Source organism: Eulemur rufifrons, chromosome 30 (genome assembly GCF_041146395.1).
Source record: "Eulemur rufifrons isolate Redbay chromosome 30, OSU_ERuf_1, whole genome shotgun sequence".
NCBI lineage: Eukaryota > Metazoa > Chordata > Mammalia > Primates > Lemuridae > Eulemur > Eulemur rufifrons.
The window spans coordinates 19,362,440-19,389,103 of record NC_091012.1 but is presented as its reverse complement, the minus strand read 5'-3'; positions in this window follow the sequence as shown (position 1 = coordinate 19,389,103).

Genomic DNA, 26,664 nt, shown 5'->3' with positions numbered 1-26,664 from the left:
GCACCTTGATCTTGGATTTCCCGTCCTGCAGGACTGTGAGAAATAAATTTCCGTTCCTTGTAAATTACTTGGTCTCAGGCATTCCGTTAATAGTGACACAGAACAGACTAAGACACGACCCTTTGGGTTATTTTGCCCCGGCCATACAGAGCAAAGGGATTGTGCCAAGTCCTCCCTGGAGATTCGGAACCTCCAACGTGTTTGCCCCTAAATCGTCACGTTCATTAACTAACATCTTTGCCATGTTTTCTAGAAGCATGGGCTTCTAGCAGATGTCCTTGCCCTGCAAATGCATGAATTTCCGCGTGAGCTGTATCTTAGCCACCCTAGTGTGTCCTCTGATGCTGCCCTCAGAGTCATCCTCTCTGTTCAGTAGTCTCTTTGAGGCCAACTTCCTGCAGTGGTAGCTGTGAACTTCAGGAGCAGGGTGCTGTGAAATGTCCTTCTGAGGCTCAAGGCCAAAGTGAGCCTCGGTGCAGAGCACAGCTTGGCTCGGCTGATCGGCACTCCCAGGTGAGTTCAAGGCAAAAGCATCTCAGAGAGTGGTAAACAGCGACCACCACGGCCACCGTCTGTTGACCTGTGACTACCTGCTAGTCACTAGGTCTGACTTAATCCTCACAAAAGTTCTGTGATGCTGACTTACGTTGCACTTTCTTTCAAGTGAGGAAACGCCGGCTCAGGCAAATTAGGTGGCTTTCTCAAGGCAACAGGTGGGGAGTTTCAGAGCTGGGTTTCAATCTGGACTGATGGTTCTTTGCTTGCTTTGTAACTCTGTTTTTAACTTTCACTATGACAATAAAGTGCACACTTTTTAGCAGCGCCCACGCGGCCCCGTCTTTGTGGGTCTCTCTGGTCTCAGTCTCCTGGCTCTACTCGGCCCCCTCTCTCACTGCCCTGTTCACACCGGTCTCTTTGCCGTTCCGCAATACACTGCCCTTGTTCTCACCCCATGACGTGGCGACTTGCTGGCCCTTCTACCTAACATTTTCCTCCTCGCAGTCTTCACACTGCTCATTCATTCTGTCTCATTGTTCAGTTCTCAGCTCAAGATGTTAACCGCTCAGACGTTTCTCCACAAGCCCCAGCTATGCCGCTGTCCCCACCACGCCCCAACTCAACCACCCCCTTCCCCATGAAAACGCACACTCCTCATGGCAGGAATGTTTGACGTCTTGTGCCTCACTGTGAGCCTGGCGCCTGTAACTGTGTCTGAGGCACACTAGGCACCAAGACATATTTATTTCCTGAAACACTGGTATCTTCTGTAAAGTGCCATAGCCAAAGGCATATGACATACGTATTCCATTAACTAAGCTCCGAGAGCTTCTCGTAGTCACCCCACAGAAGTGAGACGGGCCGTCCCGCCCCAGATGTGGTGCGAACATGGAGTCCGATGTCCAGCAGGGAATGGCAGGTTTGTTACTCACATAATGCGGCAGGCTTTCTGGGCAGGGCTGGGCGGGCTCCCTCCAGCGCAGGTTCCAGAAGGGTTTCCGAGGGCCAGGCAAGGAGACGGCCGGCCCTGGGGCTCTATGGTGGTGAGGGCTTGGGACCCACGAGGGTTCCCGTACCCGGGCGGGAGCTGGCGTGGTTTCGGCTTCCTGCCAGAGGTCCTGATCAGCTTGTCCGGATGTGGGGCAGAAGGGAAAGAGGGAGGGGACAGTCTTCAAAGCTGTCAGCATCACAACATGCAGTCAGACATTTTATGCCGCACCGTCACCCCCTTACCACATCACGCACCTATCTCCCCGTCTGGGTGGGCCAATCGAAACCCTGAGGAGGTCGCCCCACTTCCCCCTTCCCAGCTACGCTCCCTCCCTCTACCCCGGCGACAGGGAGGCTTTTTCCTTCTTGCCTGTGGGTAAAAGTGTCAAAGAGGGAGACCTGTCTTTAGCGCTCAGCACAACCTGGTCCTTGTCCCCAGGGTCTGCGTACCTGTCCACCTGCCAGTCTGACCCCGACTCTGCGGGACCCTCCCTCCCTCCACACGTAGCTGCCTCTCCCCTTTCTTCCTTCGTCCCCACCACCAGGGAACTTACAAAACTACAGACACAGCTCTCCACAGCCTGCCGATTTTAGTAACTGTCACCATGAGCGTACCCACGCTTGTGGTGTGAGATTCAGTCTCTACGGGGTTGGCTGTTACTCGGGAGCCTCCTCTGCACACGCAGGAGCTGGCGCCGGCGTCTGGGCTCTGCCCCGCAGAGGGCCGTGCTTGGGGAGGCAGAGTCGTGTGGGCTCTGCTGTTCTGGGTCTGCCTTCTTTCCATCTTCTTCCTCCTCACCCTGTGGGAACAGACTAGTCATTTGGGGCTGGTTGTTCTTTCTGGCTTTCTGGAGCTCTCACGAAGGGCTGATGTTACCCTCGCTGTGGTCTTCTTCAACTGTGGGGGAACAAGGTGAGCCCACAAGGGCATCACTGTGTGGGCCGTGGATGGGGGTGCATGGGAAGGGTGGTTTTATGGAAAAGGGTGCAGGCTGAGCAGGGGGGTGGTGCCAGCTCAGGACAGGTGGGAGTCCTGGGGGTGAGGCAGGTGGGGAAATAGAGGAGGATCCATGGGTAGTGTCGTGTGACCTCTCGAGGTCTTCGGTGTGGGATTTACAGGGCGTCTTCTGATTCATCCTCTCCCAGATGCTTGCGACTGGTGGGTTAGCATTCGTGGTTGGTGGCTCTGAGTCTGTGCTGGGCTCTCAGGGTTCCTGGGCTGGTTTCCCACTCACCTCTGCCATATCTGAGCCAACAGGGGCCCACGCCAGGGCTCCTGGCCCCCTCTATATGCTCTCCCAGGACAGTGAAGAGCCACACTTTCAGCTGTGTCTGGTCAGCAAGGAAATCCTCCTGACCAGTGGTCATCTTGGGGGGGGGCTTAGACACCACAATGTACCACCACCCTGACACTCCTGGTGGGTGGGAAGGAGAACACAAGAGAGGCCCAAATTCTCTGGTTGGAGAAAGGGGTCATTTCCCCTACTCCTCCTAAAGAGCCTGCCCACGCCAGCCTTTCTTCTCTCCTCTTCGCCTCTGCTTCAATCACAGTGGCTCATGGGGCAGAGAGCGGGTGTCTTCTCCAAGCCTTCCCCCGTGCTCACCCTCCTCAGTGCTCCATCCTCTTCTCTTCCCCGCACCCCCCCCCCCCGCCCCGTACACCGTGACCCAGTTGTTGTTATGTCTTGCCTAAAACCCCTCCAGGGTCACTCATGAGGTTGCATTTCAGTCTCAGGAATCGGGGGATGATCCATACCTCCCCACTGCCCTGCAGCAATGTTCTTGAAGGCTGTTCGCCACTCGACTACCATCAGGCAACTGTCCCAGGGAGCATGTGTGTGTGTGTGTGTGTGTGTGTCCGTCTGTGGATACTGGATATACTTCCTGGGCGAGGGCAGGCGCTATATACCCTCCTCATATTTGTACGCTTCTTCTTCCAGAGAGCCGCCAATCAGTCTCGGTGGTGTTCTGGACCTCCTCCATGGCAATGGTCAAATTGGTCCCTGGGCTGTGCCACAGGGGTGCCATAGCAGTGAGGATCAGGATCTTTTCTGGTGACAGAGGCGTAGGCAGCAGCAGAAGCATTCTGTAAGTGTCCCGGTGAGCCGTTGGCCTTTCGGAGGGTGACCTCAGCGTGCCGCACAGTAACTGCTCTTCCCTCACTCAGGCAACCACGCAGTGGGCCTGTGAACCGCGCAAGGTTAGCAGTCTTCCCCCTGAGCTCTGCGTAGAACGGGGCTCAAAAGCACAGGAGACAAAGAAGAATCCGATTGAACTACATCAAAGTTAAAGACTTTTGTTTTGCAAACAAGACCTATAATGGATTAAATAATTCCTATGCTGCTTAAGCTGTTTCGGTATAGAAAAGCGATGGGAAGCTTCCTGACCACTTTTGTGAGACAGATATAAGCCCTGCAGTGAATTCTTACAATCTTATGTGGCCTCAGCATCCCCTTTGAATAGGGCTTGGGCTTTCTCATAGCAGAAGCAGGGCGCAGTCACCCTTGACACAGTGTCCAGTTCTCTGCTGCCTCCCAGCTCCTCAGTGTGCTCAACCCAGATGTCTGCCTTGTACAGCTGCCTCCTGGTGACCACCTCCCTGCGGGATGGCCAGAGACAACCTACTGGACTCGCCCCACTGACCCCCACACCCCACCTGGGCTGCTCAGATCTGTTGCGGTGACCAAGTGGCCACTCTCAGTCACCGTGGGACCCCCTGGAACATGTGCCTGCTTGCTGTAGGCCCACCGACTAGAACTGCCCGAGGGCAACCAGCTTGGGTAATGTCCTGGACCCCAGTAAAGGCCCGGTTCCCTCCCTCGCTCTTTCTTGCTCCCACCCGCTGGTTGGGCGTGCCTGTCCAGGTGGCTCCCTCCTTCCCGTTGGTCCTGGGAGGCATGCTGCCCTCCTCTCCCTGGGACCTGTGAAGAATACACACGGCTTCTGTTAGTTCATGTGTTCTGTTGAGTTGCCTCCTCTGCGTCTCCCCTGACCAACACACCTGAACCTAGCTTCTTTCCGGGTCAGGGCTCTCCTTGACAGTGGCTCTCGTGGTGGGAAGAAACTGGGCATAGGCCAGACAAGTGCCACAAGGGCATCTGCTAGCATAAACAAGTTTCTTGCCAGAGGGACACCTGGTCATGGGTCGGACACTTAGGCATTAGACGGTCCACCAGGATACAGAAGTATCCTGTGAAAGGCACTCTGTGAATATCCACGACCTCCTCCCCTGGAGGCCAGTCAGGGCAGGGCTAGAGTTTATACCCTCTCTCCATAGAGAGACAGATCTCAAGACCAAATTAGAGGGAAATGCAGCTCCTCGTGCCACTCAAGAGAAGACTACAGACACACTTTTGCTTAGCCATGTTGATCCGGAAATCTAAAAGAAAGCATTAGCACTGGTGATATTTATGTCTGGAATGCAAAAACATTTTAATATTGGAAAATCTATTGGTATTCGACCATTAATAAGCAGGGGGAGAATAGGATTATGGCAGTGAATTTTAAAAGCATTTGTTGAAATCCTACTTCCATTCCGGATCCAAAATGAAATAAAGTGACAACAGAAGCCTTGCAGTAAACTAGGACCAACAAATCTTGGTCCTGTAGTAAACTAGGAGATTCCTAATTTAATAACAACAACAAAAATTCCATCTTAAACCGACAGCCAGCATTACGTTTCTTTTTTGGTTTTTTTTTTCTGGTCTAAAACTTCTTTTTTTTTTTTTTTTTCAATTTAATTTTACAGAATCAAAGAGTCTAACAGTATATCTTGTTAGATACAGTATGTCCTCATAATGTATACATTATTTCTTGTACAATGATATGAAATAATATGGGAAATATTCATGATAAATTATTAAGTGAACAGTGCAAGTTAAAAACAATAGTTTCATATTTCTTCCCCACCCCCCCTTTCCCGAGTCAGCACCTTCAAGTGTTACCACTCCCCAAACGGTGCGCAATGCACTCATTGTGTAGGCATACCCCCATCCCCTCCCCCACCCCCCACCACAGTCTGATGTCCAATTGGTGTCGTTCCCAGATTTGTATTTAGGTGATGATCAGGGAAACCAATTTTCTGGTGAGTACATGTGATGCTTGTTTTTCCATTCTTGGGATACTTCACTTAATATAATGGGTTCCAACTCTCTCCAGGAGAACCATAGAGATGTCGTATCGTCATCATTCCTTATAGCTGAGTAATATTCCATGGTATACATATACCACAGTTTACTAATCCAATCATGTATTGATGGGCATTTGGGTTGTTTCCACATCTTTGCTATTGTGAATTGTGCTGCTATAAACATTTGGGTACACGTGCCTTTGTTACAGAATGACCTTTTTTCCTTTGGGTATATGCCCAGTAATGGGATTGCTGGGTCAAATGGCAGGTCTACTTGAATCTGTTTAAGATACCTCCATAATGCTTTCCACAGGGGTTGCACTAGTTTGCAGTCCCACCAGCAGTGTATTGGTGTTCCTGTCTCTCCACACCCACGCCAACATGTGTTGTTTTGGGTTTTTTTGATAAAGGCCATTCTCACTGGGGTTAAGTGATATCTCATTGTGGTTTTGATTTGCATTTCCCTGATGATTAGAGATGTTGAACACTTTTTCATATGTTTGTTAGCCATTTTTATATCTTCTTTTGAAAAATTTCTATTCATGTCCTTTGCCCACTTTTTGATAGGGTTGCTTGATTTTTTCTTGCTGATTTTCCTGAGTTCTAAATAGATTCTTGTTATCAGTCCTTTATCTGATGTGTAGTATGCAAAAATTTTTTCCCATTCTGTAGGTGGTCTGTTTATTCTCGTGACTGTTTCTTTGGCTGTGCAGAAGCTTTTTAATTTAATCATGTCCCATTCATTTATTTTTGTTGCTGCTGTGATTGCCTTGGGGGTCTTCTTCATAAATTCTTTGCCTAGGCCAATGTCTGTAAGAGTCTTTCCTACATTTTCTTCTAGAATTCTGATTGTATCACACCTAAGGTTTAAGTCTGTTATCCACCGTGATTTGATTTTTGTGAGAGGTGAAAGCTGTGGGTCCTGTTTCAGTCTTCTACAAGTGGCTAACCAATTCTCCCAGCACCATTTGTTGAATAGGGATTCTTGTCCCCAGAGTATATTCTTTCCCGCTTTGTCAAAAATTAGGTGACTATATGAGGATGGTTCTATATTTGGATTTTCTGTTGTGTTCCACTGGTCTGTGTCCCTGCACTTGTGCCAATACCAGGCTGTTTTAAGAACCACGGCCTTGTAGTATAGTTTGAGGTCTGGCAAATTAATACCTCCCATTTTCTTTTTGTTGCTTAAAATTGCTTTTGCTATACGGGGTCTTCTTTGATTCCATACAAAGTATATAATTATTTTCTCTATGTCTGTAAAGAATGATGTTGGTAATTTAATAGGGATTGCATTGAATCTGTAGATCACTTTGGGTAGTATAGACATTTTAACAATGTTGATTCTTCCGATCCACGAGCATGGTATATTTTTCCATCTATTTGCAAGTTCTGCTATTTCTTTTCTCAGTGTTTCATAGTTTTCCTTATAGAGGTCCTTTACCTCTTTAGTTAGATATATACCTAGATATTTTATTTTCTTTGTTGCTATTTTGAAGGATATTGAGTCTTTAATTTGGTTTTCTGATTGACTGTTATTGGCATATATAAATGCCTCTGATTTGTGTATATTAATTTTGTAGCCTGAGACTTTGCTGTATTCGCTAATCAATTCCAGGAGTCTCTTGGTTGAATCCTGGGGGTTTTCCAGATATAACATCATATCATCAGCAAAAAGTGAGAGTTTGATCTCTTCCTTCCCTATTTGGACTCCCTTGATTCTGCTCTCTTGCCTGATAGCTCTCGCAAGGACTCCCAATACTATGTTGAAAAGTAATGGAGACAATGGGCAGCCCTGTCTGGTTCCAGTTCTAAGTGGGAGTGCTTTCAGTTTTTCCCCATTCAATATGATGTTGGCTGTGGGTTTGTCATATATGGCTTGTATCATTTTTAGGTAGGTTCCATCAATGCCTATTTTGTTAAGCGTTTTTATCATAAAAGGGTGTTGAATTTTGTCAAATGCTTTTTCTGCATCTAATGAGAGTATCATATGGTTTTTGTTTTTGCTTCTATTTATGTGGTGAATTACATTTATAGATTTACGTATGTTGAACCACCCCTGCATCTCGGGGATGAAGCCCACTTGGTCGTGGTGGATTAGTTTTTTGATAAGTACTTGGATTCGATTTGCTAGTATTTTATTGAAAATTTTTGCATCTGTATTCATGAGGGAAATTGGTCTGTAGTTCTCTATTTTTGTTGTGTCCTTTCCAGGTTTTGGTATTAATGTTATATTGGCTTGGTAGAACGTGTTGGGGAGAACTCCATCCTTCTCAATATTGGAGAATAGTTTATGTAGGATGGGCACCAGTTCTTCTTTGTATGTATGGTAAAATTCAGGTGTGAACCCATCTGGACCAGGGCTTTTCTTTTTGGGAAGGTTTTTTATTGCTGTTTCGATTTCAGTTCTTGATATTGGTCTGTTCAGGTACTCTATTTCTTCCTGGTAGAGCCTGGGAAGACTATGTGTTTCTAAAAATTTGTCCATTTCCTCCACGTTCTCCAGTTTGTGTGCATAAAGATTTTTGTAGAATTCATAGATGATATCTTGTATCTCTGTAGCATCGGTTGTGATTTCTCCTTTCATGTTCCTAATGGAGGTTATTAGAGATTTTACTTTTGTGCTCTTGGTTAGTCTAGCCAGAGGTGTGTCTATTTTGTTTATCTTTTCAAAGAACCAACTTTTTGTTTTATTAATTTCCCTTATAGTTTCTTTGTTGTCCTTTTCATTTAGTTTTGATTTGATCTTAGTAATTTCTCGCCTTCTGCTGGGTTTGGGATCGTTCTGTTCTTCTTTCTCCAGCTCTTTGAGTCTATTCGTTAGGTTGTCTATTTGCATGTTTTCTGTCTTTTTGATATAGGCATTTATGGATATGAATTTTCCTCTCAGGACTGCTTTAGCTGCATCCCATAGATTTTGATAAGTTGTATCTCCATTGTCATTTAATTCAAAGAAATTTTTGATTTCCATCTTGATTTCTTCTTTTATAGAATAATTATTCAGGAGAAGGTTATTTAGCTTCCATGACTTTGAGTAAGAGTGAGGGTTTCTGTTTGTGATCATTGTTACTTTTATTCCGCTGTGATCTGAGAAGATGCATGGTATAATTTCTATTTTTTTGAATTTTTGAAGACATGATTTATGTCCTAGGACATGGTCAATCTTAGAGAATGTCCCGTGAGCTGATGAGAAGAATGTATATTCTGTGGACTTTGGGTAGTATGTCCTATAGATGTCAGCCATGCCCATTTGTTCTAGCATTCTATTTAGGTCCATTATGTCTTTGTTTATTTTCTGTTTAGAGGATCTGTCCTGTACTGTCAGTGGGGTGTTAAAGTCTCCAGCTATTACAGTATTGTTATCTATCATTTGGTTGAGATCTAGTAGGGTTTGCTTTATGAATCTAGGTGCACCTAGGTTGGGTGCATATATATTGAGTATAGTCATGGCTTCTTGATGAATTGTGCCTTTAATCAGTATGTAGTAGCCATCTTTGTCTTTTATTATTTTTGTTGGTTTGAAAGCTAAGTTATTGGAAATTAAGATTGCCACACCAGCTTTCTTTTGGTTACCATTTGCTTGAAATATCGATTTCCATCCTTTTATTTTCAGTCTAAATGCATCTTTGCAGGTTAGGTGAGTTTCTTGAAGACAGCAGATACTTGGATTGTATTTTTTAATCCATTGGGCCAGTCTATGTCTCTTGAGCGGGGAGTTCAAGCCATTCACATTTATTGAGAAAACTGATAGGTGAGACAGTTTTTTGTTCAGCTTGTTGGGTAGAACTTCATTGTGATGTTTTCTCTCCTGGGCCATTGTGGTATCTGGAATTTGATCTTTAGCTCTTGAGTAGTTTTACATTCGTGGATCTTTCTTGTGCTGATCCGTGTATAATTCTCTTTTGAGTACTTCTTGGAGGGCTGGTCTTGTCTTGGTGAATTCCCTCAACCTTTGTTTATCTGAGAATGTCTTGATTTCTCCTTCGTATAGAAAACTTAGCTTAGCTGGGTACAAGATTCTAGGCTGGGCATTATTCTGTTTCAGAAGCGTGAAAATGGGGCCCCAACCTCTTCTTGCTTGTAAGGTTTCAGCTGAGAAATCTGGCGTAATTCTGATGGGTTTTCCTTTGTAAGTTACTTGTTTCTTTCTCCTTACAGCTCGGAGAAGTGACTCTTTAGTGGATATTTTGGTCAGCCTGATGACTACGTGGCGTGGTGTTTTCTTATTTGCTATGAATCTCCCAGGGGTCCTTTGAGCTTCTTGAATCTGTATGTCTAGAGTATTGGCAAGGCCTGGAAAATTTTCCTCGATTATGTCTTCAAATAGCTTGTCCAACCCTTGCTTGTTATCTTCTTCACCCTCAGGAATGCCAATAACTCTCAAGTTAGGTTTCTTCACATAATCCCACATTTCTTGAAGACTCAGATCATTTCTCTTACTTTTTCGATCTATCTCTGTGACTGACTTATTTAGTTGGAAGGAGTTATCTTCAATTTCTGAGATTCTTTCCTCTGTTTGATCTACCCTGCTATTGAGACTTTCCACAGTGTTTTGTAGCTCTCTGAGTGAATTCTTCACTTCTAGGAGTTCAGTTTGGTTTTTCTTCAATATTTCAATTTCTTTAGTGAATTTTTCCTCCAAATCCTGTATTTTTTTTGTGTTTTCCTTGTGTTGTTTATCCATTGATTCTTGTATATTATTCAGCTTGTTTATAATCCATAATTGGAATTCTTCCTGTGACATGTTGGTGTTTTGAGTCTGGTTTGTGTCAAATGGTTGGGAGCTGGTATTTCTCTTTGGGGATTAGCTTTCCATTTGATTCTTTGTGCTCTCCGTGTTTTTTCGCTGGGCCCTTCCCATCTAGATTTATTGTTGGATCTTTACTTATAGGTTTAGTCTGGTTAACAGGACTCTTTGTGCTCTATTCTTAGGCTGTGAAGCGGTCTAGGTATGTTGCTTCTTTTGGCAAGAGGGGGAGACTGGTGTGTATTGTTCAGAGATTTTTCTGTTTCCGTTGGGGGACTGCTTCCGATGGGTCCAATCCTAGAGGATTGGAGTGATCCAGGACCGCTTTGGTGAGTTAGGACACTGTGTTGTGGTCTTTCAGAAGGCAGGCAGGGTCCACACTAATAGTAGACCGAAATTCTCTTTGTTTGTTTGTTTGTTTGTTTCCCTTTGGTTCTTCGTCTATAGGGGAGGTTTCTGACTCTATCTGCCGGCAAGATACTAGCTATGGGGAGAGGACGGTGACTTCGCTTGCTCAGCGCCCCAGTTGCTGTAGCTCCCACGGGCAAAAGTCTGTCTTGGCCCAATGTCCCCAGGGATCAGGTTCCACACTCTCGCTTCTGGAGAAGTATTCAGTGTTTACACTTGGGCAGGGAACCTATATAAGGTCCGTGGGCCAGGGGAGAGGGTCGTCCAGGGAGCCTCTTGGTACCCTATTGCTCCGCAGTGACTTGGCTGTGGGCCCTAGAGTGGCGATTGCGTGCCCGCAGATCTCCGGCCCTGGGGGTGACTGCTCAGGATCCGGTATGTACCAGAGCCAGGGACCTGGCCCGTTCCGAAGCTCACTGTGGGTCCCCAGTTAGAAGGCAAAAAGAGAGGAGAAAGAGAAGAGAAAAAAAAAAAAAGAAAAAGGAAAAGGAAAGAAAGAAAAGAAAGAGGAGAAAACGAAAGAGAAAAGAAAAAAAGAAGAAAAAGTAAGAAAGAAAAAGAAAAAAAAAAGAAAAAAAAAAAGAAACGCAAAAAGCCAAACCAAAAAACACCAAAAACGCCAACAAAAATGAACAAAAACAAACTACATAGCACCTCACCACACCGCAAGGCAGAAAGATACACAAATCTGAAGTATATAATTCAGCGACTCAATGTTTTTTTGTTTGTTTGTTTGTTTTACGCCTTAGCACAGCTCCGCCCCTTCATGCCCGCCCGGCTGGGTCCCGGGCTGTTTCGCAGTGGATTTCAAGATGGCGTCTGCGCGCCCCCACAGCTCCGAGGGTGGTGGGGATCCAACCTCCGCGCTCAAAAAAGCGCAGCAGCCAGAGGCCCAGAGGGCAAAGGTGCCCGCCGAGGCTGTCCGCCGCCGGAAAAAAAAAAGAAAAAGAAAACAAAAGGAAAAAAAAAAAAAACAAAAACAAACACAAACACAAACAAACAAAACCCAGAAGAAATTTACCAAGAATAAAATATACAGTTCGGCGAGCCTATTCTTCTTGTTCGTGGTTTTTTTTTTTTTTTTTTTTGCCTTAGCGCAGCTCTGCCCCTTCACCCCGAGCGCGGCCCCCGCATATCCCGCACTCCTGGCGTTGGTTCAGAGACCAGCGGAGGGCGCCGGGCAGAGAGAGCCGCTCGGCACTTTATGGCTCCCGAGCCGTTTCGCCCTCGCTTTCAAGATGGCGCCTGCAGAGCTCCGGGGCTGGAGGAGACCGGCTCCTCGGCAGGCAGAGACCACCACTGCCCGGGGGCTGGCGAGCAAGGACACGCACTGGGGGTCACTGGCTGGAGAACCGCCGAAAAAGGCAGCACGGGCAGAAAGAGCCGCTGGGCACTTTTTGGCTCCCGAGCGGTTTCGCCCTCGCTTTCAAGATGGCGCCTGCCGAGCTCCGGGGCTGGAGGGGGCCGGCTCCCCAGCAGGCAGAGACCACCACTGCCCAGGGGCTGGCCAGCAAGGACACGCACCAGGGGTGACCGGCTGGAGAACTGCCGAAAAAGGCAGCACGGGGTACGACGCTATTTGCTGTCCGGGAGTCTTTTGTGTTTTTCCGCCCTGGGGCAGATCCGTCCCTCCTCGCCAAGCGCTGTCCCAGCTGAGATCCCCCAGGTTCTAAGGTAATTTCGCAAAAAAGCCTCCTGTCTGCAATGCGCCACGTATCCCTCAGTGATTCTGCGCTGGCCTGGGTCAGGGCTCTATTCAATTGGGAGCGGAGGGCAAGCCGCTTTCCCGAGAGGCTGCACCCGCCCCGGCTGGGGGCGGGTGTATCCGACCCGCGCTCCGCTGGCTAGTGTCTGTCCCGCGTTCCCAATTTTCGTTCACCTCAGACCTCACTCGCTCTGTTTGTCCCACGCTGATTCTCCGTGGATTCACACCGCTGTTCCTGTGTGGGAGCGGTCTTCTAGCGTTGTGGCAGGTCCGGATCGATGCCTTCCTTCCCGGGAGCGCAGATTCAGGCCGTCACCACCACTCCGCCATCTTTGATTCTCCAGCATTACGTTTCTTGATGAAACATGAGTGCATTCTCATTAAAATCAGGATCCACTCCACAACGCCCACAATCATAACTACTGTCTGACATGGTTTAAAAATTCTAGGCAATGCGATGAGAGGAGAAGAAATGAGCTGTGAATATTGGAAAGAAAAGAGACAACACCATCTATATTTAGTGATAATGTGATTGTCTGTCTGGAACAAAACTAGAGAACCATGAGAACTAAGGAGAGTCGGCCACGGTATTAGGTTAGAAAACACACACACAAACAAAAACCAGTAGCTTTCTTAAATATCAGCAGCAACTAGCTAGAAGATGTGATGAAATAGAAGATCACATTCACGTAACAAAAAATATATATCTAGGAATAACCATTATAGGAAATCTGTAGGACCTGTACAATGACAGCTAGAAGCTTTACTCAGGGACTCAAGAAGAGCCTTGACCGATTGGCGAAATACACCAAGTTGTGGGTGAGAGGATTACAGTAAAGCATCTCATTAGAAGTTTTTTGACTTGGCAGAATGATTCTAAGGTTTATTTTAAAAATTCCTCAGAACTACAAATAAAATTTTGAAAATGAAGACTAAAGAAAGGAACGCCAGATCAGTTATCAAACATGTAAGAACATACAACAAGAGGATAAACTACGGCAGTGGTATTGGTGCCTCAGCTGATAGTTTAGTGGAACAGAACAGAGGCAAGAAAGAGACCTGTGAACACTCACGGACTTAGAACATGTCAGAGTGGCTGGATCATTTAGCAGATGGTGTTGGAACAACTGGAAAAAAAGGTATCCTTGCTTCATAGCATACACCAACATATATTCCAGGTGAATTAATTAATCCTTTAAGTTTAGACAGTGAAGCCATAGAAGTGCTAGAAGAAAATATTCCAGTTTAGGATGTCTTTCTCAACGTGACCTGACAGGTGGAAACAGTAAAGGAAGACATTGATAGCTTGGATTACATGAAAAAAATTAAACTTCTGAGCCTCCCCAGAGACCATAAAATGTATTGGTACCTGGTTACCTTGACAAGAAGAATATTTGCAACATGTATGGAAGATTGAGTGTTAATTACTATTCAAGAAATGTACAAAAGACTTAAGCTCACTGGCGGCCAAAGGTGTGAATTCAAACTAAGGGGACACCACTATTTTCGCCATGAGATCGGCAAACACACAGAGAGCAAGGTAAGGGTGCAAGAAAACCGGCAGTTGCTTGTGCTATTGGTGGAATTGGAGTTTGGGGCAGCCTTGTTGGAGGATGATGTGGGCATGACCAAGAGCTGTTCTGCAAGAATGTATCCTACGGAAATTTTCTTGAATGTCTGCAGATATATAACTCCGGTGCTAATCACTGCAGCATTCTTTACAATATGAATAAATTGGAAACAACCAAAAAGTCTTCCTGTGGGGGAGTGCTTAGCACATGATGGAATACTGAGACGTTATTAGCCAGAGGGTTGGGGTATATTTAATGACGGGACACATCCATGCTGTGGAAAAGAAAAAGAAGAGGTTATCCTTTCCTCTTATATTGGAGAGAACGGTGCGAGTAACACTAAAAAGAGGTTCTTTGATGTAGTGAGGAAGAAGGCTAAGGAAGGTTTTCCTTGGATCTAAGGCCTTGATTTTTTATCAGTAAATGAGGAAGCGTTGCCAAGAGTTTCTGTGAGGAGATCTGATTTAGTTGGAACACATACCGTTTCCAAGTAGTTGACTGATTGGACCTGTAAACATCGATGCTGTTTGTCAGAGGCACATTTGCTTTTGCAAATCCGTTTAGGGTAGGACAATGGGAAGCCACCGCCTGTACCTGCAGCATTTGTAAACTTAATTGACCAGGGACTGGTTCCAGGACACCACCCCCCTCCCCTGCAGATACCATTGCCTCCGATGCTCAAGTCCCTCACAGAAAATGGCACAGCATTTGCAAATAACCTTTGCGATCCTCCGGTATAATTTAAATCATCTCTAGATTGCTGATAATACCTAACACAGTGCCCACACGGCACTTCATTTGCCCAGATTCAAGGTAGTACTGGGTGCCTGGCAAATTCAAGCTTTGCTTTTTGAAACTTTGTGGAATTTCTTTTTCCTCAAATGGTTTCGATGTGAGGTTGGTTGGATCCATGGATGAGGAACCCACGGGTAGGGAGGGCCGGCTGTACTCAGGTTTTCGGTTGCACAGCCAAATTGAATTCTGGTTAATAATAATAATGCCTCAGCGGTTAAGAGGTGAAAGTTCAGTATCTGTTAGCTATTAGACTTTCCATAATTATTTCAAATCCTCATTAAGCAATGATGATTACTATTCAAGGGTCATCAAAAGTGGTAAGTCTTTATGTGTTGGTTGGGATTGATGATTTACTTCTTCTTAAGGGCTCTCAGATTCTACGTCTCCAAACGAATGTATTCTGTGGGGCCACGAAGATGATAACGGACAGTCTCCGGAAGAATCACTGGCACGAGGAGCTCTGCTAAGAGTTTTTCTCTCCAACGAGTAAGTTCTCGTTTGATTTCCGCCCGCCTCCTTCCCTAACGTCCTTGCTTTGAAAACAGTAGTTAAATGTTGAGGAGGCAGTGTGATGTATCAGCATCAGAGTGGGACAGAGCTGGGTTCGAATTCTGGCTCTGGCCCTTGCCTTAGGCAAGATAACCTCTCTGAACCTCACTGTCCTTCTCTGTTAAAAGAAGACATCTACCAGAAAGAAGCCTGAGTATTTGTGAGGCATCGCATAAATGTTTTATTCCTCCTTTATATAAAAAAATACTTTCCTTCACTAATGTTGAAGCCTTTCCCAATTTACCTGAATGGCATTGCCTGGAATTTAGTCCCTGACCTGGCATCGAGAGGGACAGGGCTTCTGTGGCATTGAGGAGGGTACAGGGTGGCTCTGATGTTAGGGGATATACCAGGTGTTTGTCCATGAGTGTTCACAGTAAAAAGTTCAGGTTCAAGGCACATAGTGCTTTTGTGAATCTATGTAGTGTGTTTCTCCATCATGGGATGAGCCCTGAGAATCAATAACCACAAAAGGCACATGTGGTGTCAATAACCACAAAAACCACACGTACAGCACGTGGTTCCCCCCTCTCACCCCAAGGATAGGCTTCACGCAAATGGACACATGTGGATTATAAAGATTCTATCAACACTCATGCATAATTTACTCTAATAAAATTAGGTATACATATACGAGCACACAATTATATCCATTGTTTGATTTCCGTTCCAGATTCTACCCCTGATTTCTTCTGAGTCCCTGCCTAAAACTCTCCGTGTTTCTCTGTATTTGTTTCATCACTTACAAGATGGGGATCATAACACCTACTTCCAAGGAGAAAATCAAAATTCGTGAGCTCCTTAGGTACATTGAAAATACAGTCATAATGCAATTGAGTGGGAAAGAAAAAAGTAACCTGAGCGGGGGTGTGCTGTGCTGGCTAAAAGAGAGTGCTCCAGTGAGCGCCAGAGTTGCTCCTAAACAACCGCAAGTGACCCTGTAACCTTTAGCACTGACGGAAGGTAGTAGACGTAAACTGCCCCATGGTTACCTATGGGAACTACGTCATACCAACGCTGAGGCTGCCTTCAGAAACAGGTCTGAGGAAGAATCTGTTTTTCCCAAAGACTCCTCCAAGCTGGTACAGGAAGTTGGGTCAAAGCCAATTGTATGACATAACATTTTGGCTGCAGCCCTTCCCAAATCAAACTGTTCCATTTCTCAGGGAAACACTCTGGCCTAGGTTGATTCAAATCTTTGAAAGCAGTGACTGAACATGTATACAATGGACACACTGTCATCTTGGAAAAGAATCGCTACAGGTTCATAAAATGCAAACCGCTTTAAAGCAATTCATTCTCTCCCCGGCTAACAGAAAATGAGCACTCTTCCCAGTCAGGCATCACAAAGCAAGTCTGTTGTTTTGTCCAGAGGCTGTCTGTAAAAGACTAAAATGCCGACCTCGCGACAGACTGGCAAGGGAGGCTGAGAGGTCACCGCGTCCTTCTCCTGATGGACAAGGTTATGTACTTAAACTTGATGAAAATAGTTCTACCCTTTTTCCTGCACGAGTTACCTGGATTGTGTATTTCCTCACCTTTAAAAATGAGATTGTAAAACAAGTTTTGGGAGTTTGCTGCAAAAGTTAGTGATAACTTATGTAAAGCGTGATTCCCGGCCCAAATGGGCGCTCTGAGCAAATGGTAGCATTATTATTTTTACCTCGGTTTCAGGAATTGCCAATCTTTGAGGAAGGGGCGTATGAAGAAAATATTCTAAGAGGTAAAAGCATGCTTGTTCCTTGCTGATGTGGAAGTGCTTTAGAGAGATCAAAAACATGAGTTGTTACTTTTCTAGGTCTGGGGTTGTTCACAATACAGGAGCTTGAACTTAATCTATTCTTGCCTTAGGACACACCGTGGACGTTTATCTTTTGAAAAATGACGAAATCTGATATTGGTATTTTTAGCTGTAATTTGTTTTTCTTACAAAACAGGATTTTTTTTTTAAGTCAGCTCTTTGAGCTTGCAAGCCTTGTAGAAACAGATATGGGGGAAGTTATTGAGGTTGTAGGTATCTTAAAATAGCATAAAATATGCCATTTCGAAAGTGAATAATTCAGTAGCATCTAGTACATTCACAGGGTTGTACTCTGCTCGCCTCTACCTAGTTTCATCACCTCAGAAGAAAACCCGTCAAGCTTTCAATCCCATTTAACGGGCACTACCATTAAGCGGACACTCTCCACCCACCAACTCGACCCCCCCGCCCCCCTGCAGCCCCTGCCCCAGCTCCACCGATCTGCTTTCTGACCCTATGGATTTGCTTATTCCAGACGTTTCCTATAATGCAATCATGCAACATGTGACTTTTCATGTCTGGCTTCTCTCACTCAGCATAATGTTTTTGAGGGATTCCCTCGTTGTAGCACATGTTACTACTTCATTCCTTTTTTTGGCTGCATAACCTTTCATTGTCTGGATATACCACCTCCTCTTTATTTATACATCCCCCGATGGGCATTCAGGTTGTTTTGGCCTTTGGGCTGTTGTAAATAGCGCTACTGTGAACATTTGGGTACAAGTATTTGTTTCAGTCCCTGTTTTCACTTCTCTTGGGTAGATACCTGGGAGCAGAATTGCTGAGCCATGTGGTGATTCTGGGTTTAACATTTGCAGTGCTTGTTCTTTTCCATTTTTTAAATTATAGACATCCTAGTGGGTGTGAAGAAGTTGTGTCTCATTGTGGTGTTTGTCAGTACTTCCCTGATCATTGTCGATGTTGAGCATATTTTCACGTGCCTGTTGGTTATTTCTATATCTCCTTCATGGAGATGGCTACTTGAGTCTTTTGCCCAGTTTTAAAGTGAGTTTTTAGTCTCTTAGTTGTTGAGTGGTAAGAGTTCTTTATATATTCTGGATCCTAGAGTCCCCTAGGATCTATGATTTTAAAATACTTTCACCTATTCTGAAGGTTATCTTTCCCTTTGATGCACAGAAGTTGAAATTTTTTTTATTTTTTTATTTATTTCAGCTTATTATGGGGGTACAAAAGTTCAGGTTATATATATCGCCCATGTCCCTCCCATCCCCCTGAGTCAGAACTTCAAGCGTGTCCATTCCCCAGACAGTGTGCAACGCACTCATCATGTAGGTATACACCCATCCCCTTTCCCTATCCCCCACCTCAGTCTGATACCCAATTGGTGTTATTCCCAAATGTGCACTTAGGTGATGATCAGGGAAACCAATTTGCTGGTGAGTACATGGGGTGCTTGTTTTTCCTTTCTTGGGATACTTCACTTAATAGAATGGGTTCCAACTCTCTCCAGGAGAACAAAAGGGATTCTATATCACCGCTATTTCTTATAGCTGAATAATACTCCATGGTATACATATACCAAAATTTACTAATCCACTCATGAATTGATGGGCATTTAGGTTGTTTCCACATCTTTGCAATTGTGAATTGTGCTGCTATGAACATTCGGGTGCAGGTTCCTTTTTATAGAATGACTTTTGTTCCTTTGGGTAGATGCCCAATAATGGGATTGCCGGATCAAATGGTAGGTCTACTTGAATCTGTTTAAGGTATCTCCATAATGCTTTCCACAGAGGTTGCACTAGCTTGAAGTCCCACCAGCAGTGTATGAGTGTTCCCGTCTCTCCGCATCCACACCAACATGTGTTGTTTTGGGACTTTTTGATAAAGGCCATTCTCACTGGAGTTAAGTGATATCTCCTTGTGGTTTTGATTTGCATTTCCCTGAAGATTAGGGATGTTGAGTATTTTTTCATGTGTTTGTTAGCCATTCTTATATCTTCTTTTGAAAAATTTCTATTCATGTCGTTTGCCCACTTTTTGATAGGGTTGTTTGATTTTTCCTTGCTGATTTTCCTGAATTCTAAGTAGATTCTTATTATCAGTCCTTTATCTGATGTGTAGTATGTGAACATTTTTTCCCATTCTTTAGGTTGTCTGTTTATTCTCGTGACTGTTTCTTAGGCTGTGCAGAAGCTTTTTAATTTCATCAGGTCCCATTCATTTATTTTTGTTGTTGCTGTGATTGTGTTAGGGGTCTTCTTCATAAATTCTTTGCCTAGGCCAATGTCTGTAAGAGTCTTTCCTACATTCTCTTCTAGAATTCTAATTGTTTCACACCTAAGGTTTAAGTCTGTTATCCACCGTGATTGGATTTTGGGGAGAGGTGAAAGCTGTGGGTCCTGTTTCAGTCTTCTACATGTGGCTATCCAATTTTCTGTACCCGTTAGGTAGATTTTTAGCTCCCCCGCCCTTCTTGATGTCCAATGACTTTAACTACCGGAAGCTTTTCAGAAGAAGATAGACAAATGGCCAAGAGACATATGAAAAAAATGCTCAACATCACTAACCATCAGGGAAATGCAAATGAAAACCACAATGAGATATCACCTTACCCCTGTCAAGAATGGCCATTGTTAAAAAGTCAGAAAACAATAGATGCCGGTGTGGATGCAGAGAGAAAGGAATGCTTATGCACTGTTGCTGGGGACTGCAAATTAGTACAACCCCTATGGAAAACAGTATGGAGATTCCCCAAAGAACTAAAAGTAGACCCACCATTCGGTCCAGCAGTCCAACTACTGGGTATCTACCGAAAGGAAAAGAAGTCATTTTATCAAAAAGAGGCCTGCACTCCAATGTTTATTGCAGCATAATTCACAATTGGAAAGATGTGGAATCAACCCAAGTGCCCAGCAATTCATGAGTGGGTTAACAAAAATGCATTTTTTTTCCACATTACTGTCTCTTTGTGTTAAGTGCTGAGATATGGAAAGGTGAATCCTCCAACTTTGTACGTCTTTTTCAATACTTTTTTGGCTACTCAGGCTCCCTTGCAATGCTGTATGAGTTTTAGGAGCAGCTTTTCTGCCTCTGTAAAAAAGGGGCCATGGGAATTCTGATGGAGATTGCACCAAATCCACAGCACACTCTGGGTAGTCAAAGACTTAACAATTTTAAGTCTTCCAATCCGTGGGCATGGGATGCTGGTCCGTGTATTTAGGTCATTTTAAATTTCTTTCAGCAATGTTTTGTCTTTTTCCACTCACTCATCTTTCACCTTGGTTAAATTTACTCCCAGGTGTTTTACGCTGTTGTTTGTTTGCCATCGTACCTGGAATTGCCTTAGTAAGTTCCTTTTCAGATTGCTCATTGCAGATGTACAACATTGCAGGTCAGACACAACTGATTTTTGTGTGTTGATTTTGTACTCTGCTACTTTGCTGAATTCGTTCGTTTATTAGCTCCAGTAGCGTTCTTGTGGATTCTTTGGAATTTTCTATGTATAGGGTCTTGTCCTCTACAAGGAGAGATTGTTTACTTTTTCCTTTCCAATTTAGATGCTTTTCTTTTCTTTGTACTTGTTCAACTGTTCTGCCTAGATGTCCAGTACAATATTGAGTTCCAGTGGCGAAAGTGGCCATTCTTGTTTTGTTCCTGATCTTAGGGGGGAATCTTTCTGTATGAAGTTACTGGTGGGATTTTTGTGAACGCCCTTTATCATGTGAGAAAGTTCCCCTCTATTCCTAGTTGTCTGAGAACTTTTGTCATGAAGCACATTTTCAGGCTGTTAGCAGTGGTCTGGAGTGTGTGTGTGTGTGTGTGTGTGTGTTTGCGCGCACGCATGTGTCAATATTCACTCTGTCTCAATCATGTCTGCAGTGTTTGAATTATTTTTCTTGGGGTAAGATTATTTTGGGGATCAGCAGAAAACAATGAAGTTGGCTGCAAATGAAGGGATACTGGCCTGGTCTGGCGCCTCATCCCATGCCCTGACGTAGGTCCAGGGGGCCCTGCGCTCTTTGTTCCCCTTCTCCAGCTGCAGGTCCCTCCTACACGGTGCCTAAGAAGAGGCGAAAGCTGCCTGCCCAGTGCAACGTGTCAGAGAACAGGACGCCCAGGGTCTCAGCTCCAGGGCCAGGCCCTGTTTGGTGACCTTGCTGGCTGAGTTGCTCCCTGAAGCACCAAGCCACCCTCTGGCTCCTTGGACGGCTTCCCGACCTACCAGGCAGGTGGGCCTTGATTTTCCTGATGTCCTGGGACAGACAGACCTATCTGCAGACACACAGATAGGTGGTCACAGACTGACTTCCGCACAGCTGGGCCTCACTGTGCAAACTGTGCTGGTTGTCCCACTGCCCCGGGGCAAGGCGCGGCTCCTCCGCTCTCTCCGTCTGGGGGACTCAGCTCTCGGGGTGTCTGCCCGGGGGCCTCCTCCACTGCCCCTACCCACCCCCGCGGTGCCCCGTGAGGAGCCCCGCTCTGGTGTGACTGGGGGCAGCTCTCCAGGGAAGGCAGGAGCGGGAGAGCCCGCTGCGTCGCTCCCCCTCGCCTCAGGAGCAGCTCCTGCCCCTGTGCGTTTCCCTGAAGACCCTTGCCATGACTCTAGGGACAAGGGGGAAGCTTAAGGAGCTGGAGGAAGGTCTTGGGAAGGATGAGGCTGGTCTCGGTGCCGGCCCCGCTGGGTGCCCAATTTACCAACCGCAGCCCCTGTGAGGTATCACCTCGCCGGCACCAGCCAGCCGCCTGCTGGAGGGTGGATTACATTGGACCCCTTCCCCTCTGCAGCGGGAACCAGGTTTTTCTTTCTGGAACAGAGACTTTTTCTGCACGTGTACCTGCCCTCCCACCTGCCATCGTTTTGCCAAAAATACCATCCATGGACATCCCAAAGTCTTATTCCCCATCACATCCTCCCAACGAAGGCTCTACTAGACTGGATTTCAGGGATTTGCCTGGCTCTCCAGGGCCCCTCCTGCTATTGAACCAACAAGCCGAAGGGGGTCATCGTGTTGGCTGCGGGATGGGTCCTGATTATCCAGAGGAGAGAGAACTGCTGCCACATCGTGAGGTCAGGGAAAAGTGTATGCCTGAGAGCCACAGCGTTTGGGGCAGCGCCTCCTAGTACTGCCGTGTGGAAAGGTCACATTTACTGGGGGATGAAGGACCGCAACCCCCTATGGACAGGGCGAGCAAGGGCCCAGCCCCTTCAGGAAGGAAGGCTTGGGTCACTGCATCCTCATCAGCTGGGATGTTAGCTGAGGGCAAAGGGGACGTGAGAGGAAATGAAAAACTGAAAAACTCAAGCATGTCCTTTTGTCTAATTGCAGAAGTGAGGACTGCAGCAGTTGTGTCCGCTTTACTTCTTTGTTATTTCCTGCTGCCTGTGTTTTATTTGCATTCCCAAATTTCCCTCCCTCCCCACCTTCCCTCCACTGTTTTACACTGGCTGCTATGGTTTGAATGTGTACCCGAAGTTCACGTGTTGAAAACTCAATCCCCACGGCAGCAGTGTGGGGCTTTTAAGAAGTGATTAGGCCACGAGGGCTCTGCCTTCGCAAGCGGATTAATGTCATTATCACGGAAGGGGGTTAGTTATCATAGGAGTGGGTTCCTGATAAAAGGACAAGTTTGGCCTCCTTCCTTTCTCTGTCTCTCTGTCTCTCTCTTGTTCTTTTGCCCTTCTGCCTACCGCCATGGGATGACACAGTGATCTGGAGGCACTCGCCAGACTCGGGCCCCTTGACCCTGGACTTCCCACTTTCCAGAACTGTAAGGGATAAATCCCTGTGGTCTAGAAATTACCCAGTCTCAGGTGTGCTGTTGTAGCAGCACAGAGCAAACTAAGACACTGGTGATGTTGGTGGGAGGTAACTTTATAATTCATTCCACAGATTATCGGTTATCCACACAATATTATCAACAAACTAGAGACGGAACGATCATGACCAAGAGATGAGTGAGGCTTTGATTCTGTGCTGATGGGGAGAGAGTGTGTGTGCTTTTATTTGTTTGAAGGATGGTGGCATTATGACAGGCAGGAGGTTGTTGCTGCTATTAACATCTGAAAGCGTAAGTAATGGATTGATATGTGTAAAGCGCTTGAAACAGCGTCCGGAACGTATAGTAAGTGTTTGTGATTAGTGCGTATCATAGGAAGTGTACATATGGGTGTGGAGGAGCCCAAGGGAGGACTGTGGTGCGTTCTGTGGTCTGGCTCCTCACCGTCCAACCCCACCTTCGTCTAGTGAGCCTTCTTCAACAGCAGACACTGGGCGGAGGAAAACTACACGTCCCTGGCTCCTTTGCGAGGAGCACTCGGTGCTGCCTCCCGGGATAGGGCCTATATTGGACCAATGAGTTGCACTGGCACGTGACTCGGAAAGCAGAGTGAGGCGGAATCTGCTACTTCTGCTCTCTCTGCCAGTCACAGAGATGTGAGTTTCCACGTAAAAGTGTGCCGTGTCTGCCGTGGTTACACTGCGAATAGCCTGACAACTTGGGGAAATATTTTTCTAGTATTCACCAAATACTGTGATCTGACTCAGCAGACAGGTCACACTTGTCCTTGCTGAAGGTGTGAAGGGCCGTCTTCCACTTTTGTCTGTCTCAGCAAAGTAAATGAAAATGGCAACCATCATTCATGTCAGAACGGTAAGTGGTCATCACCTTCAAACATAGATTGGTCACAGTTACAAGAGCTTGGCAAAAGCCACTAAAGCAAGCTGTGAGAATGCATTAGGTACATGGAATGTACACTAAAGAATGTTTTACATTGTATTGTTGGTTGTAAATTGTGTGGCATACACTTTATGTGAGTCAAAATTGTAATAAAGTTATGTGCGTATGTATGTGTACATGCCTCCTTTCCACCCCTCTACACACGCACACACACACCCTCAGAGAAGCAGTCGTCAAACATTTAGCAGCGCACCACTGCTAAGAAGGGATGGTCAGGCACCAAGGAGAGCTGTTATCAGACCTAGGCTTCAAGGCACGACGACAGGGGCTGGCACTACTGCACTCCAGTGAGAGCTAGAGCCATTTGGGGAATTCTGCCACTCCCCGAGCTGTAGAGAGGCTGGAAGTTTGTAGGCGGATCGCATGTCTTTGGCTGTCTGTCCTCCTAAGGTGTGGTGTTCTGTGCCTTCCATGGGCTTAGCCTAATGGGCAGAACAAGGGAGGCCCCGAGTGGCACCATCCTTCATGGGGCAACTTTCTGGGGCGTGCAGCAGGCCAGGACAGCTGACCCGATGTGGGGTAGGGGGCAGTAACCAGCACAGGAGGTAAAAGAGTGGCCTGGGAAAAGCAGAGAGTAACCAAGCAAGACAAGGCCAGTGTCACCTCCTGGCCCTGAGATTTGGGGGCCTGGGCCTGGCACAGGAGACTGATGGGTGAATGCCACCAGCAGGGATGGGGGGGCAGGGGCGGGTAGGGGACAAGCAGTGTCCCCCAGACAGGGAGCACACGGAGGGCGAGGGAACGTGCCTAGAGCACGCTGAGAGAAAGTGGAGTAATAACTGAAAGAACAGCCTTGCTGATGGCTAACAAGAAAACAGATTTTTAACTTGCAGTCACTGAGAGTAGCATGAACCCTGCCGCTGAGGATGGTAAGGGGAATATCTCTCCCACAGAGATGTTTACCTGGCATTTAAAGGACACTTAGCAAACAAAAGAAGGTGTAAATCCTCATTAACCTTCACCAGAGCTGGTCAATTCACATTCCAAAAGGAAAAGGGTTTCTGGGAGAGGGAGGAAAGGGTACACTACCTGATGCACTGCCATCAGAAGTTCACTGCCTGCAAAAAGGGTTTTTTGGTCTTGTTTTGTTTTGTTTAAAGGGCCTTCAAAATGTTGCAGAGCCGGCCGGGTGTGGTGGCTCATGCCTGTAATCCTAGCACTCTGGGAGGCCGAGGTGGGCGGATCGTTTGAGCTCAGGAGTTCGAGACCAGCCTGAGCAAGAGCGAGACCCCATCTCTACTAAAAATAGAAAGAAATTATATGGACAGCTAAAAATATATATAGAAAAAATTAGCCGGGCATGGTGGCACATGCCTGTAGTCCCAGCTACTCGGGAGGCTGAGGCAGTAGGATCCCTTGAGCCCAGGAGTTTGAGGTTGCTGTGAGCTAGGCTGACGCCACGGCACTCACTCTAGCCTGGGCAACAGAGTGAGACTCTGTCTCAAAAAAAAAAAAAAAAAAAAGAAAAAAGAAAAAAAATGCTGCAGAGCAGACAGTAGGAGTTCCAACTCCTTCCCGCTTCCTCCAGGAGAGATGGCACCGGACGCCTCCCGCTATCAAGAGAAAAGAAGAAACTGATTTGTGCTATCAGTCTGCTACGTGAGAAACAGAAAAGGCCAACACAGCAGTTTCTCAGCTGTCTTCTGCTAATCAGGCTGCAGACATAAGTCCTCCGTCCCCAGCGTGGCCTAATAAAGACTCAGGGTCCTGAGGGCCAGCACTTCTCTTTCTTTCAGGTGCTGTGTCCTCTCTCTCTTCCGAGAGGGAATAAATAAACTGCGCTTCTATGTATCCTAAACGTTGTCTGAGAAATCTTTGTCACCCGCATCCTGACTTCACACCCTAACAATAACCATGGTGACAAGTCTGGATCTCCATAGCGCCTTTGATTCCAGGAGCTCAATGGAGGCTTTTGGATTTGAATTGCTTTGACAGGTTTGTATCCCGAAACCTTAGCTTACAGTCTCCATCCTGTCCCCCGTCTGGGAGTACCCGTGACACCTTGGTTCCTCCCTCTGTCATACCTCTGTCCACAGCTCACATAGACTGTCAGTCAGTGAGGATTTTTTCTCTGGTTGGTGGATGAAATCGTGGGCTCCCTGTTAAAATGTATTCACACACTGGGGTGAGCGAGCAGCACTGCGCACTGCATCATTAGGGATCTAACAGACGATTTTGTCCTATGGCTGAGAGTAGGACTCTGAAGGACTGGGGCAGGATAGGAGTATTGTTGACGGCTGGAAGGGAGGATGAAAGCGGCTGCAGCACTGATTTCCGGGACAGTCCTGCGGGTGGGGTGGTGCTGGGGGTCAGCCATGAACACAGGCATCAACAATCACCTCGCGTTTTGGGGAGACACTTTAAGCTCGTATGTTTTTCTGGCTTTATTTGGGGGATGGGTCAGAGGGGCTGTGGGGGTAGGTAGCCCCTTAGTGCCTGGCGTAGCTTCCTTTGGGAGGTGCGGGAAGGCCTTGGGAGTGGAAAGTTGCCATTCAGCTCTTGGTGTTGCCGCCACGGGCACTTGAGCGCTCTTGGAACCCACCCTCCAGGGAAGTGAGTTTCGGGGCTGGCCCGGGGGAGCTGGCTGCTTGGTGGCCAGGAGCTCATTCGAACGGCCTGTTATTCTTGGAGTCTGAGAAGGTGGAGACTGGAAGAGGCTCTGTGATCTGCTCCAGTTTCCCCCAGCTTGCCACCCTCGCCCTGGCGTTTTACAGATGGGGGGACTTTGGACACACAGAGGGACCACAGGGAATGGACAAGATCTTTCCCTCT